The sequence below is a fragment of the Pezoporus wallicus genome, unplaced genomic scaffold (genome assembly GCF_028554395.1).
Source record: "Pezoporus wallicus isolate ANWC-B61680 ecotype Strahan unplaced genomic scaffold, APGP_CSIRO_Pwel_v1 contig_2348, whole genome shotgun sequence".
Lineage (NCBI taxonomy): Eukaryota > Metazoa > Chordata > Aves > Psittaciformes > Psittacidae > Pezoporus > Pezoporus wallicus.
The window spans coordinates 198794-215703 of record NW_026636985.1 but is presented as its reverse complement, the minus strand read 5'-3'; the positions used below and the strand labels follow the sequence as shown (position 1 = coordinate 215703).

Genomic DNA, 16910 nt, shown 5'->3' with positions numbered 1-16910 from the left:
CCAGAGTAAATACTCATTTCAAACCCACATCATTTGTCAGCCCCTGAGTTATGGCTGCTTTGGTAACTTAGACACCCTCTTCTCCTGCCAAGTTCCCATGCTCTTTGTTTGGAATATGTGCAGTTTTATGTGTTTGGGCTTCAGTAACTTGGGCTCTTCCTCCCAGGTTCCTCCTGTGCTAGAACCTGCCAGACCCCTTCTGGGGAGGAACAAAAAGGCAGGGGCACTTCCAGACTGGAGGAAGAGGGAGGGGAGGATTGTGTTCTGGAACGCAGTGTTCATTTGTAAGGAACTGGAAAGTCATGGAGAAATGGAAGCAACTTTGCTGTCAGCTTTGGTCGTGGATCTTGACAGGATCCCTTTCCCATGAAACCCCAGTGGCTTTCTGGAGTTCAGCACCCACACTCCATCTTTACAGAGCAGCTGTAGATGCAAGAGGTGACTGGATGCTGGAGGGCTGTATAGACTCTCCAAAATACATTATGCATCTGATTTCCATTTAAAAACAGTTCCTGCTGGTGTCTCCATCACCTAGATGCTTTTTTAAACCCCCCTTACAGGTCTGTAAGCCTCTTTAAGTATTGAATGTCAGGGTCTATCTGGACCGGTTTTGCATGTGTGAGTTTGGCAACATCATTTAAACAAGTTCATTGTATAAATGGATGCAAAGAAAAAGAAGTCCCAAACGACTTTAACATTCTGTCGGTGCTCAGGGCAGGTCCCTGGGAGGCTCTGCTTAACTGCACAGTGCAGTCATCTCTACCTGGAGCTCTGCTGGTTTATACCAGGGGAGACCTGAGCTGTTGTCTCTTGTGCTTAGAGCAGGGGCTGGAAGGGCTGGATGAGAAGTGATTTCCCTGATGCCCTTTGAGACTGGTGTGGTTTGTCTCACGAATGGAATGAGTTTGGCATGTCTTAACTACCATTCATCAGCTCCTAAACACATGACAGAAAGGTCATGGACATGTGGAGATAACAAGGGACCCTGTGAATTAGGAGTGAGAAATAACAGCATTTAGGGCTGGCTGGAGACTTAACTGTTTCGAAATCAGACTTGGGGAAAAGTAGAAGTGATAATTTCCTTTTGACCTTTAGAAAGACTCTGAAAGACTCCAGACTGCACAGGGGCTGGAATCAGGGCCTTGGGGGCTCCGTGTGCTGACAGACCCTGGTCTAGGGCTGTCCTCTTGCCAAGAGACCTTGGAGCCAGGCAGCCGGGGCTCCTGGGCAGCCAAGCCAGGCTGGAGAGCTGGCAGGCTCTGCTCAGTCCCTGCCTGCTGCTGTGTCAGCACTTGTGTGAAACCAGCCGGGCCCCAGGAGCACTGCACTGTGCCAGCCTGGCATTTTCCTACACAGGAGCGTTGCCTGGGAAAGTTTGAAGCTAGCTCGACTGCAGAGCTGCACAGTGAAGGCAGTGATGCTAACGGGTGGCAGAGCAGCAGGGCAAGGCTGGGATGCTGGGGCAAAACTCTGAGGTGACCTGGTCTGGGTGAATTTTGTATTGGGAGATGTGGAGAAATATTTCTCTTGCTGAGGAACTGTTTGCAGCACAACCCAGGCTGTCTGAGCACTGTACCCTTTAACTTCCTTTTCTGCTCTCTGGGGTTCCCAGCAGGAATTGCGATGCTGACACAGAATCCCAGACTGGTTTGGATTGGAAGGGACCTTAAAGCTTATCCAATCCCCTGCCATAGGCAGGGACATGTTCCATTAGAGCAGCTTGCTCCAAGCCCCTGTGTCCAACCTGGCCTTGAACACTGCCAGGGATGGGGCAGCCACAGCTTCTCCGTTCAACCCATTCCAGTGTCCCAGCACCCTCACAGGGAAGAGCTTCTCCCTAAGAGCTCATCTCAGTCTCCCCTCTGGCAGGTTAAAGCCATTCCTCCTTGTCCTGTCAAACATATGATGGGTCTGCTCTTGCAGGACCCGAGAACAAGTGATGGAGGTTACAGGCAGGCACAGCAGGAGCTTCGAGTGTTGGCTGTTGCAGGAGGTTGAGGTGATGTCCAGAGTGGGAGCTGCTCCCTTCCTCCAGAGATTCATGTCAGCTCTGTTTCTGCTGTGTGTAGCTGGCAGCTGCTTTGCTCTGCAGCAGAGGTCACCATACAGCCAGGATAGCAGCACGTGCAGGGCCGCACACTGCTCCGGGTGCTCCCATTCCCTGGGCAATGGACAAGGCTCGGTCCAGCCCCCATTCTCCGCATCAGGAGCCCATCATCCTGGAGCCCCGGCGGTGTGACTGGGTGAGTTACTTCTCTGCCTCACTTTAGTGCAGCCACCCTGGAGTCCTCATTTTAAGAAACACTTCCAAAGCTGAGTGCTAAATAATAGGGTCAGTTGGAGCTTGGGTTATGAAATAACCCAGGCCTGAAAACGAGCTCAGCCTGGAGGGTATGTCTGAGAGAGTGAGTGCTGCTGGCTGGCTGGGACATGTTGAGAGTCCTGGATCCTCTGGGAGACTAATGCTGTAGCTCTGGAGCAGCTCCAGTGTGAGGGACCACAGCAAAGGCCATCTGATAACCACAGGAAGGGCAGAGGAAACCTTTGCTGCTGCTGCTGTGTGAAGAATGGGCCAAAGCAACTGGTTCTCTGGGTAACAGAACTGAAGATAAATTGTCACGTTGATTTTCCCGTTGATTAGGGGGGTTTGGGGAGGTTTTACAAGCTTCCTCTGAACCTTTTGCCCTGACTGGGTCCTCTGGTACTGAGCCCTTGGTGTCTATAATGGACAGGCTCATACTGCTACCCTTTCTGGCAGTTCTTCATACCTTGTCTGTCTTCTCCTCATCTGTTACTTTCTTAACACTTAATGGTCTTGGAGGCTGTAGCTCTGCTGACCCCCTACATATCCATTACCAGAGTGAACCCAAACTTCCCAGAAGTTGTACAAGTCCCAGCAGGTTTTACCCTTCCCTGCCCCAAGTGCAGCCGTGTTAAAGCTCCACTATTTTAGGGAACAAGGGCGATGGGAAGGCTTTTTGGTGCCTAAAACAGATGCAAATGAAGGACTCTGATCTGGGAAGCCTGCGTGTACCTTCCCCATGTGGTGGCAGAGGTGGGAGATGGGCAGCACCCATCTCAGCACAAGCTGGATACTGAAGCTTGCACCACCAGTGGTGGGCTCAGATCTGGCTTCCATCTCTGCTTGAGGTAAGCAGCATCCTATAAGCATCCAGAGCTTCCATGACTTCTTATTATTGTTTATTTATCTATTTATTGGGAAAACACTGCAGACAGATGGATAATGCAAAGGTTAAGCAGCAAATTGCTGTGTTGCTGCCTGGTCAGAGAACACAGGGCGCAGCCTTCCTAACCTGTGATATAAATCCTAATGGGCAAGGAAAATTATTTTGCCTTCCACTAAAGGGCAATTTCTGATCTTTCTCATTTTGTCAGCAGAGGAGAGAACAAAAGGACAGAAATATATATTTATATATGTATTAAAAAAAAAAAAAAGGGAGGAAGAAAGAAACACTTATGCTTTAATGGAAGCTCATTTTTGTAAAGTACCCCAGTGGCCCCTGTGGGCCCAGAGAATTAAACGCTGTCATTCAGAGCTTGAAAGCGGAGCCATCCAGTTTGCAGACACCTGTCATAATTAAACTAATGGCTCTGAAAATGTGCCTTGATATTAAATCTATCTTCCGCCGAGGAGCAGGGCTGATTAAAACCCCTGTTTGACAGTTAATGATGAACCTCTCGCTTGCTGAGCTCCCTAACTGGAACAGACCGGTTCATCCCTCCCTCCCCTTGCCGAGCCCTTTCCCGTATCCCTCCATCCCTGCCGCCTTCTGCACTGGACTGCATGGCTTCTCCTCAGTCCTGGCCTATAGCTGGTGGGAGACACAGAGTCCTGAGGCTCTCGGTGAGCTCCTGGCATGTCCATGGTTACACAAGATGCAGTCGGTGGTAGCAGAGAAGACATCTGCGTAAGTACAAAGGGGTCGACTTGTGATGGTCCTTGTGCTACTGTAGAGCTGCTGATGGTGGGGAAGATGCTGAATCACATTATTCTGCCAAGAAACTGTGCCCTGTCTGGGGCTGTGTATCTGAGAGAGCTCAGAGAGCTCTTTTTCCAGTAGGTAGTTGGCATCAATATATGGATCTTTCTTGCTCCAGCATTCATCAGCCGCTCCTGCTTATTCCCCTGAAGATGTCAGAACCACCATTTCTGACATCACAGCTTGTTGCCAGGGCAGTGGGTTTGCTGTTGCAAAACCAGGGTTATGATTAAGCAGAGAAAGAAGAGTCGTTAAGGAGCAAAATTAGTGTTCACTTGGAAATGTGTCCAGTAACTCCTTGGTACTTCTAAACACATACCTCTAAACAGAGCAGTCCAGCCGCGCCTCTGAAACCCATCAAGCCGGTTGTCGCCCTTCTGTTCCACTCACTTCTGACCTAATCAAGGACACAAACTAGGCACACTGTGGGGGTTGAAGTCCCACTTGCCTCACAGATGGGCTTGGTTTTGACACTCAAACCACAGCAGTGATCCATGTGTGGGATGCCCAGATAGGCACCATCATCCTCTGGTGAGTGCAGAGCTAATCAGACGCAACCCCCGTAATTAGTGTGCCACAAACTCTGCAAAGTTCAGATAAGCATCAGCAGTTCCAAGGAGCATTTATTAGTATTTGCTGGGTTTCTTAGTCTCTGGGTACTTGAATTCTCCAGCTCTACAGTGGAGATAATAAGGCTTCCTTGTCTGCTTTGATTTAATTGATGCTGAGCTCCGTGGGGCATAGGCTGCCTCCCTCTGAAGGCACAAACAGAGCCCAGCGTTTCAGGGCTTGGTGTATTGCTACTGTACAAGTAACTAATTGTACTCATGAGTGAGGATGCTGCTGATACACTGACTGGGTCCTGTAGTAGATAGAGAGAGAGAGAAGACCTACTTGTTGGCTCTGGCTGATGGCAGAAGCCCGCTTCCCTCCCCACCCTGACACCCAGCCAGGCTCCTCTCTGTCATTAGCTTTCTTACCCAGCTCTAATGCCATCCGCTGCCACAACAGTAATTACCAGGAGATTAGGCAGCATTAAGCACTCTTTAATTTGACACATTGCAATGATCTCCATTCAGCCTTTCTGCTCGAATAACTCTCCATAAATATTTTGTGAGGCTACCAAAATAAACAGAGGCTGGGCTGTTTGCACAGCTGAGATCTTTGCAGCTCTTTGGGAATGCAGGTAGCCAAGCCGAGGGTGGCACCAGGGCTGGGAAGCCAGTGGTCACTTGGCTGTGCGAGAGCATCGAAACAGCTGTGTATGGCCAAAGTACCAGTAGCAACCATAATAGATGCCTTGCACCAATGGCAATTTAATAGGAAACATTTTTTAAACACCAACCCAATAAAGAGAGATGGGTATTTATGTAAGAAGTGGCTGCATTAGAAGAAATAATAATTACACTGGAGTTGTGTTCTCTCTTTTTTTTTTCTATTTTTTTTGGTGTGCTATTAGCTTAGACATTATTCATTAAGTAATGCAATGGCAAACCACTGTTAATACAGCAATAAATCCCATGGGGTGCCATTGCTTCTGAGATAGGATCATTTGGTAATTACAGTGCATTAGGAGTTCAATATTCTCTCATTTTTTCCCCTCGCCTGGATGAGCGGTGGGCTCTGAAGGCCTGGGCTGGAGCATTTCCTGTAAGCACACTGCGTGCCCATCCACATGGAGCTCCTGCTCCTGGGGCTGCTCTGAGATATGCAAGAGCAGAGAGAGGGGGAGCTTGGGGTCCCCAAGCCCCCCTAAGGCTGCTGGTGACTGTCTGCTGGTGGAGAAGGAGCCTAGGAGAATGATGCTGTGGGAGATGGTGTGAATTTGGGCTCTCGAGGTTTCCTCCTGCTTTGTGGGCAGCATCTCTCCTCTTGTTGCATGGGTAACCAAGGGCTTGCAGGCACTTGGGAGTGGAGGAGAGGTGGCTTGGCCAGAGCACAATGAGCCAGGGACAGAAGGAAGGAGTTCTTGGTGGGTTGTTAATAGCTGCTTTCAGGACCGTGTTGCAGACACTCATGGACAGAGTGGGAAGGGATCACCCATCTCCACTCACCTGAGCCATGGAGCTGCCGTTGATCAAAGCACTGAGCCCAGGGCCTGGGTTGCAGCTCTGTGTGTATTATGGGGTAGCACTGCCACCATGCAAAGGAGCTCCCCTCTCTCCATAAGGCAGCTGCTGTTAAACAATAGGGAAATCTATTGGCTGCCTTAACAGATGCATCTTCCCTGCATGCACAGTGAACTGTCTCCTTACAGTGTCAATACTAGCCCAGTTCTCCCTATTCCTGAAGCAGCCCTTGCCAGCTCCTGGCTGGCTGCTGCCTGGGCTCTCCTGCACTGGGAGAGCTGTCAATAGACCTGTCAATAAGATACTGGGGACTATTGATTGGCATAGGCATTTAGGGGTCACTGGTCGATGGGAACTCTCATCAGGAGATGTAGGAAATGAGCGCTTTCAAATAGAGGCAGGAAAGTGAGACTCCCCAAGGGGATATGATACAACTCAATTTTCCCTATCCCGTTGCTTTGTCAATTTGCCCAAGTCTGGACAAGGTGATGGTTGCAGGAGCAAGGGGAGAGGGGGAGAAGAGGGAACAACATATCCGAGTGTTTGACTGAAAACATCTCAGAGGCTGAACCAGCCACAACCCAACCGCAGGCTGCGGATGGGGACGGGCAGGAGCAGAGCAGGCTCGGGCGGGTACGAGGCTGGTCCATGCTCCGTGGGCTGAGCTTTCCCTTAAGTTCCATTGGATTGCATGCACTGCAAAGAATCTTCTTCTCTAAACCTTGCCACTTGGCATTGTTTCTCATCTGTGGTAGTTTCCCCCTTTCCGGATAGCTTCCCAACCCCACATACCTCTGCGTCTTGCTTCATTATGATACTTTTCCAGGGTCTGGGATTTTCCTTTTTTTTTCCCCCTGTTCTCAATTGCTCAGGGCCAGTGCTTGAAATTAAACTGTCTCTCCCTGTGATGCAAATCAGATAAGAGAAACTAAATGAGCCCCATGTGTTCATCTGCACAATCCTATTCTGCTGAAGCTCGTCCTGTTCCATTCTGATCTTCGACAGACGTAAATCAAGAGGAACTTACTTTAAACCAATGTCAGCAGGGAAAAGCTCAGCAGAAACAACAAAAGCACCATGCCTCGTGTGTTTATCACTCTTCAAGGTAAGATAAGTTCTTGGCCTGATTGTGATTCCTCCAGCATTATGCAGGCTGTAGTGCAACTCCCAGTAACGCATTTGCAGCAGGGTCTGGTGTGTGCAGCTGGGTGCTGTGATGCAGGTTGGGAGCAAAGGGATGCAAAGCATACAGGGAACTTCAGGAAAGGGATATACAAAGCATTCTGGGGAGATTCCAAACTTGTGGCTCAGAGTTGCTGAATATGTCTCATCCAAGGCAGCCTATGAGGACACTTTGACATGGAGGGGTGGCTGTTGGCCAAACCTATGGGCTCTGCTGCTCAGAACAGTGCAGGTGAGCTCTTGCCTCCCAAAACCAGAACCCAGACAGGCCTTCACATCTGGTAGTGCTGGCTGGCCTGGTGTAGGAAGAGCAGCCAACAGGCAGCTCTAAGAAGGGAAACTGGGGAGTAGAGGTTATGGAGCACCACCATTAAAACCCCAGCACAAATCCCCCATGTGCTGTACAGTGACCCCCCCACCATGGGCCATGCCAGCACAGGGAGGACAGGAGCGCTTGGGTGTGTTGATGGCACAGAGACATGGTCATGGCTGTGCTCCAGCACAGAAGAGGAGGGGGGGAGAAAAACCTGCAAGTAAATAAAAAGAAGCCCATTTGCAAATACTGGAAGGAATGCATGTTCTCATACGTGCTGCTATTAAGTCCATTCGTATCATATCAGCAAACATCATGTCAGCTTGGAGAGGTTCCTACTTATTTCTTTTTCCCTGTGAAATGTTTTTCAATGCCTGAGCGAATCAGAATGAATGTAAATGAGGTTTATTAAGTCAGCCCCACACGGTGCTGTATTGTCAGCGTTTGTAGGCTCTGACAGGTTAGTTATTGCGGTTTGAAGGGAATGTCACCAGCACAGCAGCCTTCAGAAGGAACTTTTTAAAGGAATAATAACAATAACGACAACAATAACAACAACAGCAGCGGCGTCTTGGGAATATCTGTGGGGTTTGGGGGGAAGTCATTGCGCTCAAAGGTGCTGTATCCCACGCGCATTCCCAGGCAGGGGCAGCGTGCTCTGCATGGGTGAACTGTTCCTTACACAGTTTCCCTTATCCCCTGTAAACTGGAGTCCCCGTAGTTACATCCTCCTCCAGGAGAACAGTTAGATTCTTCTCCTCTCTTCCTCCAGGATCCTTCCCTTGGATCAGCAAGGAGGGTGGGATGTTTTAGCTAGCTTTTAAAGCATGTAGGTGATACCTGGGAGTGGAGTGGATGTGAGCAGTTACACTCATTCATTAGCAGTCTCTACTAACTGCAAAACAGCAGAGAAAACGAAGACAGCTTTGTTCTCAAAGCCAGCAGACAGAATCCCACCCTCCCCTCTATGAGTTTCCAGCAGCACTGGCCTAGAATTGATCTAACAAAACACTCTCAACACTTCATATGCTTTGGCTAGGTTAGTGTTAGATCAGAAACCTTCTGGGGACGTCAGGCAAGCAAGGCAGAAGTATTTGTTCCTTTGAGGTATCGACCTGAGCACGGGGCCTTGCAGCCCATCTGCAGAGGAAGGAGCTGCAGCCTGACCCAAACCTGCCCCGGTTTTGCATATTTATTCCTCTTGTAAATCATTTCCAAACCACTAAACCATTTTACAAGGACGAAGGAAAACATCAATTACAATTAGAGTGAAAAACTCTCTTAAGGCAGAGCCCAGTAGACAGCCATCCATTTGTAGCTTTTCACCAGGTGCTTCATAATGCTATGGTCTGTTTCCTTCCCACCCATCAGCTCTTCCCTGTCCCACTCTGTCTCCAAGCTGTTGGTGTTTCCTGGCAGGAGGTGGAGTGGAGGGGGCTGGAACCTCCTGGCTGCTCACTGGTGCCTTGTCTGGTTACTGGTGCTTGCACAATGGGGCTTCACTGCTGGAGAACAGAGGTGTTTGGTACCATCAGTCAGATTCCGAGCACAACAGAAACCAGGTTTTCTTCTCTGGGAGATTCCTGCAGTGGATTAATTGCACACAGATCTGTGCATCCATCTCTCTGCCTGTCTTACCCTGTAGTGCTCAGAAAGAAACACCCAAAACGCTTCTTTCTTCCCCCCTATATTAAAACGGACAGCAGCTAGAACTTGTATAAAATGAAATCAATAATTTAACATAGCCTAAAAACTGGAAATGAATGGAGGGAAATGACTCAAAGTTTCATCATAACTATATGAAATATTCTATCCTGCGCAAGATTAAATTAAAAACTGGGACGAGGCCACTTCCAGCTCTCTTCCAAAGAAACTAAGTCCAAAGTAACCTTCCTCCAGCCCTGTTCAGGGCCTGAAACCAGGACACGGGACCAGGTTTTGCTGCTTAATGGACATCAGTGCCTGTCCTTGCAGCATCTCCCCTCAACACAAGGCAAGGGCAGCTGGAAGTGCTGGCTGTGGGGTGCAGGTGGTCAGGGATTCTTTGGGACCTAAGCAGTGTTTGTCCAGCCTTTCAGGGCAGGTGCTTGGAACTTGGCTTGTGTCACTTTGAACGTGACCCACTTTCTTGCAGCGGGCGGTTGGCGAGCGGAGCCAGCACTTACTGTGTCCATCCACCATGACACTCGGTGGGCTGCAGTCCTGATAGAGCAAATTAAATTAGCTACTAATCGGTTAATGGGTGAGGGGGGGCTGTAAAGCAGCTGGGAGCAAATGAAGTAGGAATGAGAGAAGTGCCCATTTGTGAGTAGTGATTGCTCTCGCTGAGGGGCTGCCAGTCAGTAACGTCATGGGCTGGAAAGCAAATGGGGAGGAGAATGGTTTCTTGCCTACACTGGGGGCTCATCCTGCGCCTGGACCGAGGGGGCTGTGACTCGTGATGAGTATATTTGGGGGGGCCAAGGGGGTCTTGAGCGTGCTGACAGGCTGGGAAATCTCTTTGCTTCAATGGCAAGCTGGAGCGCAGTGATTAATCTGGGTCCGGCAAGGACAGCCCAGCATGTGAGAGCATGTGTCCCCATGGAGGAGTGATGACCCACCACGTGTCCCGCCATGTGAGGGTGGGGATAGGACAAGGGAATGGCTTTAACCTGCCAGAGGGGAGACTGAGATGAGCTCTTAGGCAGAAGTTGTCCCTGTGAGGGTGCTGAGGCGCTGGCACAGGGTGCCCAGAGAAGCACAGCCAAGGCAAAGGGCATGGGGATGACAAGAGTGGGGCATCCCCACCTCACCCACCTCTTCCCCAAGTGTGCCCATGCTTGCTTGAGCTTGGTACCATCCCCATATGGAGCTCGAGTCAGCAAAGCTTGTGCTCCAGAAGATGAACAATTGCTGTTCATCTTCACTGCCAAAAACAAAGGGAAGAGGAGAGGAAAACCCTTTCAGAAGTAGCTACGGGGAGTTCTACCTGCAAGGAAACACATCCCTACCCTGTTTGAGCAGAGCTGCCCAGGCCGTGAGCAAGGCCAGCAGAGCAGCCACAAGTGTCCGAGGGCAAAGGTGGGTTTGGATTTTCCAAGCCCTGTGCATTTGCCTTTAAATTCCAGCCAGATGCCACATTAACTTGTGTGACTCCTTGTCTGTAACAGCACATAATGCAGCACGAATGATGTAACTCAATGTGATGCCAAAATTTATAGGAAGAGACACTGCTTTCTGAGGTCAGGCTGGTATCTGATTTAAGCTGGCAGCGGGAGCATCAGCGTTGCTGCAAAGCTATCCTGTGGCTCTCCAGCAAATCACATTACTCTCAAAGACTTTGGCGGGCCCCTAATCAAGACAGCTCTTCAAAAGCAGGGCCGCAATTGGGCTGGAGTGCATCAAACCCGTGCAGGGCTTTTGGGATTCGACTCAGACAAACCCCTCCTGAAAGCACTTTCACAATGAGATTTTTGGGGTGGGTTTTGGTTTTTTTCTTTTTTTTTTTTTTTTGCTTTTAAACGAGCAGAAGGATTCTAGATAAACTCGATAAGGGCTGGAATCAAAACAGGATCCTAGAGCCAAAACTGGAGTGACAGCTATTCCGGGTAGTGAAAACGATGACAGATTCTGAGCAGACAGAAACGAACATGATAAACCAAGCAGGGCTATTATCCTTCCATCTGCATTGCCACAGCATGCACAGGTCCTACCTTGGGTCAGTGCTGGGAATTACACACCAAGGGCCAGTCCTGGAGGGAGCGTGGATCTCGGTATCTCACCAGACGAGTGCCCTGCAGGGCTGGGGCAAGGCAGAAGTACCTGCTCCACCACTGCAATGCTTGGGTCAGTCCAAGTTCTGCACCGGGTTGGTTCTGCTGGTGCCAAATGACTGCTGAGGTGACACAGGGAAAGCAGTCAGGCCAAAGACATCTTGTTCTGGGGAATGAGATCAAAAAGCCCCTAACCAGAGACCAGCCTATGAGAAATGTGAGGCACTGGAAGAGTAAAACCCATGTGCTCAAAGCTGAACTTGGAATCATAGAATCATAGAATAGTTAGGGTTGGAAAGGACCTTAAGATCATCGAGTTCCAACCCCCCTGCTGTGGGCAGGGATACCTCACACTAAACCATCTCACCCAAGGCTTCGTCCAACCTGGCCTTGAACACTGCCAGGGATGGAGCATTCACAACCTCCCTGGGCAACCCATTCCAGTGCCTCACCACCCTAACAGTGAAGAACTTCTTCCTTAGATCCAATCTAAACTTCCCCTGTTTAAGTTTTAACCCGTTACCCCTTGTCCTATCACTACAGTCCCTAACGAAGAGTCCCTCCCCAGCATCACTATAGGCCCCCTTCAGATACTGGAAGGCTGCTGTGCGGTCTCCACGCAGCTTCTCTTCTCCAGGCTGAACAGCCCCAACTTCCTCAGCCTGTCTTCATACAGGAGGTGCTCCAGCCCCTGAGCATCCTCGTGGCCTCCTCTGGACTTGTTCCAACAGTTCCATGTCCTTTTTATGTTGAGGACACCAGAACTGCACACAATGCTCCAGGTGAGGAAGAGCAGAGTAGAGGGGCAGGATCACCTCCTTCCACCTGCTGGTCATGCTCCTTTTGATGCAGCCCAGGATATGTTTGCCTTCTGGGCTGTGAGCGCACACTGAAGCCGGCTCATGTTCATTTTCTCATCAACCAACACCCCCAAGTCCTTCTCTGCAGGGCTGCTCTGAATCTCTTCTCTGCCCAACCTGTAGCTCTGCCTGGCCATCCTGATTTAGCTCCATCTATTTGGCATACAGATGTGGCTTTCTTGAGAGGAACTTGCCCAAGGCAAGCAGCAGTTCAGGACTGCAGCAGGTGCAGGAGCTTCAGCTCCTCTTCTTTTCCAAGACCTTGTCTAAAGCCTGGCTTAGGTCTTTGATCCCTCTAAAACCCCCACACACACTGATAGGAGAGCCTCAGAGAAGGGGCTCCAATGGAGCCAAGCCTTTAGGTTAGCTTGTAGGGCAGCATGGTCAGGAGCCAAGAATCCCTGTCTGGAAGGGAAGCAAGGCTGGCTCCGAGAGCTGTGGTCTGCGCTTCCATCAGTCTGAAATCAGGAGCAGAGCACCCGTCGCTCTCAGAGCCATTTGCAAAATGTTACCTTTAAATAAGCGCTTATTTTTAAGCAGTGGTTAAAGTCTCACCAAAGAGTTTAAAATAATAATTTACAGCAATAATAGGCTAGGACATGAACTAAAGCTGCTGATGGGAGCATAAATAATGCATGGAATAATAAAAGCCGCTGCTGTTGTTGGAAGCGTGCGGTCAGCGCGCAGCGCGGATGGCTTTGGGCATGGCAGGGGGGAGGCAGGAAGGAGTGAGAAGCCTCGTGAAGGTTTTCCAATCACTCCAGCCACCACCTCTAATTCTTTCCTTAAAGTATAAAATCATTCTTCCCCTGATCTCACTTGCGGTCAGAGCTCAGCGCAGGCCCATCCGTCACGGCGGTGATTTGGTTCAGCAGGCGTTGGTTGGGCAATCGTTCATTTCGGGCTAATCTGCTCCCGGCTGTCAGGGGTTATGGAGTATTTATTGAGTTTGTGTCAGGTCCAGATGACCAATAGCCGGCAGCCGCTGGATCCCCATTGACACTGATGATATTGCTGAATTAAACCAGGTGATGTATACAGAACTTGCTTAGAGCTAGTAATGAAGCTGGGAACCATTTGAAACACAATACAGAGGGGCCCCCGTGCTTGGGGCTTTGCTCTCTACCTTTTAAATAACAAATTATTATTCTTTTCTTGGAAGGCCAAAGGAGAAGCCATGAATCGAGCTCCCCGGAAAAATGGGGAGAGAAAAATAGAGGAGCCCAATGGAAATGAAAATCATCTTGATATTCTGCAGCTTTCCTGCCTGCTTAGTTGGCCGGCGACTGAGGAATTTCTCAGCTGCTGGATAGAAAGGCATCACGGGGAGGATGATGAACTGGTTATCGATTACACTTCAAGGACCTGATCCTTTGAAAGGTTTTGCTGAGCACCTTCAAATCTCATTGACTTCAGGTCAGCACAGGACAGGGTCTGGATGTATCTGTGTCTGGGCTGTTCTGCCGTGTGTGTGTGATGCTCTGTGAATTATGCTTTGTGGAGACTGCATCTCCCTGTACCTATGAACCATGTCATCCTCCCTGCATGTCCTAGGAGAGAAGTTGAGGTGTGAGGGATAAAGGCAGGATGTGCCCAGGGTCGCAGCCTGTTCCTGGCAGGGGTGGCATTGCTTAATCTCCATGGCTGGGAGCTGTGGACTTTGCTGGTCTGGTGGGGACCTTTGGACCATCCCCACCAGCCCATCAAAGCCTGCAGCAGATCTGGAGGATGTCCTCCCCCAGCCACGGAGGCTGAACATCACTGAGCAACCACGGCTTTCCTGCAAGGCTCCCCTTTTGCTGTGGGGATGGAGACAGGTTCCACATTGGTGATTAGACCATGTTGCTACTGAATTATTCCACACAGAACATCAGAGTTAATTTGGGGGACAATCAGCTTGTCTGAGGCTGTCACTGCTGCTGCCTGAAACCTGCAGTGCTAGAGAAAGAGCAATCAGAGCTGTGACCTTGGTAAGGACTGGGGTTAGATTACAGGCATGATTAAATGCCAAGGAGAAGGCTCTGAAGCTGCTATTTGAATACCTGTTTACATGTAGGATAATAGATGGCCACCCGCTGCCTGCAAGGCTGTAATTCACTCGGGGGATTGTGGGACTGGGATGACACCATAAACCATTGGGAGGCAGAGTGCAGGGTGCTTGCGAGGCAGCGCCGAGGCCCTGCGCCTGATTTACAAGCACGGGCTCGCTCCGTGGCTATCTAATCTATTGTCTTTTTATAGCAGACACTGCACAGAGAAATGATTATGGTAAAAATTTGTTTAAAGGAGTCTGTAAAGTCACTTGGAGCTGACGGTTTCACCTGAAAACCCTCCTGTTCCTGTGGCTTCAGGAGGATGTTTGGCATCTAAATCATCAGTAGGTACAGCTGCATCCGAGTCAGATGCGTAATAGTTGTCACTTAGGATTTTACGTTGGGGGATGCATCTCAGGCTAGAAGGAATCACAGAATGGTTTGGCTTGGAAGGGATCTTAAAGCTCAGCTTGGCTGAGGAGAAAGGAGTCTGGGAGAGAAGCAGGTGTGAACTGAGCTGTACACAGGTCACCCCTTTTTTCCTCTAGCAGAAGAAGAGGTGTTAATGACTTCTCTGAGCTTCTGCTCCTCCTGATGAATAAGCTCTTTGCAATCCTTTCTGTAAAGCCTGGTTTAGGATTAGGGCTGAAAGCTCGATTTGATTAAAAGAGTCAGGTGCAAATTAGGAGGCATTTGGTGTTTAAGTCTTGCTGCTTTTTATAACAGGGCCCTAAATGAAAACATTTCAATTACTCTTCACTCTTCTTCAGTGTCTTTCAGCAAGGGACCCTCAGGACCTGTCCCAGCACAGCTCCCTGCCGTGCCAGTCCCTGTTTGGCATGGGGCAGCTCCGAGCACAGGAGGCACTTCCAGCCTGGCAGTGAGAGCGGGGCTCAGGCAACTCCTGTTCAGTTCCTTGTGCCAGAGCCTCCCTCGGTGACCTTGGACAGGGTGTTTAATCTCAGCTCGCAGTGGTAAACAGGAGATAATATTTCTCTATTTCCTGCAGTGCAATGTGAGAATAAATCAAGTGGAAGCAGGAGGCTGTTCACAGAGGTCTGGGAGCCAATGCCCTCCTGAGGTTTGTCTCTAGACCGGCTCTCCTTGCACATCTCCTGCCCTACACAGCCTGTTTTCCTGCTCCATGCTGCTCACTGGCACCCAGCCTTCCTCCAAAGGTGCTACTGTGCTTTTGTCCAGGTCCTGCCAACCTCACACTGGCTTCCCCAGGACCCTGCAGCAAATAACCAGGGGTGTCTTATGCAGATGGCCAGCACTTGTCATCCACTGTGCAATTTGCCATCCACTGTTGCGTGATTGACACCCAGACCTGCAGACTCCTCATCCCCTTAATGCTTTCCCCTTGCTGGAAACCGTGAGGGTACTCCTTAGCTTGTGACTAATTATCCAAAGCGATCTGACACAGGGATAATCTATAAATGCTTCATCTATCCACGTCTGTGTGGTAAGCAAGGAATAAAGCAGTTTAGAAAGATCAGTCATCTAAAATCATCACGAAGGAATTGGCACCCAGGTCCCTGCCCATCCTCAGCTGAGAAAAGGAGGGTTCTGAGAGATGAAAGCTTGAGCAGAGTTGTTCTGTGTCTCCATAGCTTTTTGATCCTAAGATAAATTACCCAGAGAGCACTGACTGCTCCCTGCTTCTGCTAAGCAAAGATAATAGCATTTGGAGTCACCTCCATGTAATGATGCAGCCACCAAATAAATTATCCTTGCTCCCTTCCCAGCACCAGAGAAGGGAAGGTGGCTTTGGGCACCGAATGGCTGGGAAGGGAAGGGGGAGGCTGTGACTTGTACCCGGCTCTCTTGGGACTGCCTTCAAAAAAGCAAGTTCCTAAACAGCTGAAAAAACATTAAATGCTCCATATACTCTCTATAAACAAGCAGTTAGAGAAATCCAGGCTGGAAAACACTTGGTGGAATAAGGTCAAGCTTCTCATATGAATCAAATTAGTGGCCACTCAACTAGCACCACAGTACATTAGGCTGAAGGGACTGGGGAAATGCAGCTCTTTTCAAGGTTATGCTTTTGTTGCCTCTCAGAGCTGCTTGCTGCCAGGGGACCCTGACCGCTCCGAGGTACTTCAGGGGGTATTTTCAGTTCCCTTTTCATCATCTGCTCCAGGGGTGATAAAGAGAATCCCAATTTGCTCTAGGAAAAGGGAGATAGTGTTACAGACCAGTGTCAGCTCCCTCAGGTGCCCTTACTATTCATTGGTTTGGGAAACATCTTTGGAAATAGCAAGGAAACGGTGGGGGAGACTTAAACCCTGAAGGAAATTGCAGACAGGAACTGCAGGAGGAAATTACCTGGAGTAGCTCCCATTGTTCTGGGTTAACAGCATGGCATGGGAAGCTGGGAAGCTCGTTGCAGGATGGTGGTGGTGGGGTCCAGCACGTAGCCCAGCCCCAAGGGACTTGGCTGGGGCTTGAGAGGCACCAGGGGCTGCAAGCGAGGACCAGCATCCGTCCTCTCACCACGCCACCCCTCAAAAGTGGTTCCATGTCTTACAAACCTTCCAGCCTCCTCTGAGGAGGGGAGGCAGGGATGCATTGAGCCGTGCCCTGTGGTTGTGCCTTGGAGATGAACCAGAGCCCGAGTGCCTTCCTCCTCTGCATGGCTGCAGGCAGGAAGGGCCCGGCGCTTGCTTCCCGCAGTAAAAGTGAGATTGAGCGTTG

The 16910-nt window shown here is 49.8% G+C and overlaps 1 protein-coding gene and 1 long non-coding RNA gene across 4 annotated transcripts in view; one reads left to right on the top strand and one right to left on the bottom strand.

Annotated features, from left to right (window-relative positions):
• The window catches only part of RAB11FIP1 (RAB11 family interacting protein 1), a 399061-nt gene that overhangs the window by 198812 nt on the left and 183339 nt on the right, over nt 1–16910 (bottom strand). The window lies entirely within an intron of this gene.
• LOC130595616 (uncharacterized) overlaps nt 1–16910 on the top strand; it is a 96192-nt gene that overhangs the window by 50442 nt on the left and 28840 nt on the right. Inside the window, exon 3 of one of the 2 annotated variants that reach the window (XR_008971353.1) lies at nt 5616–5759. The exons of the other annotated variant lie outside the window; for it this stretch is intronic. This is a non-coding gene — a long non-coding RNA (uncharacterized LOC130595616). Of the gene's footprint in view, nt 1–5615; nt 5760–16910 lie in introns of those variants that run through there. 2 annotated transcript variants of the gene reach the window in all.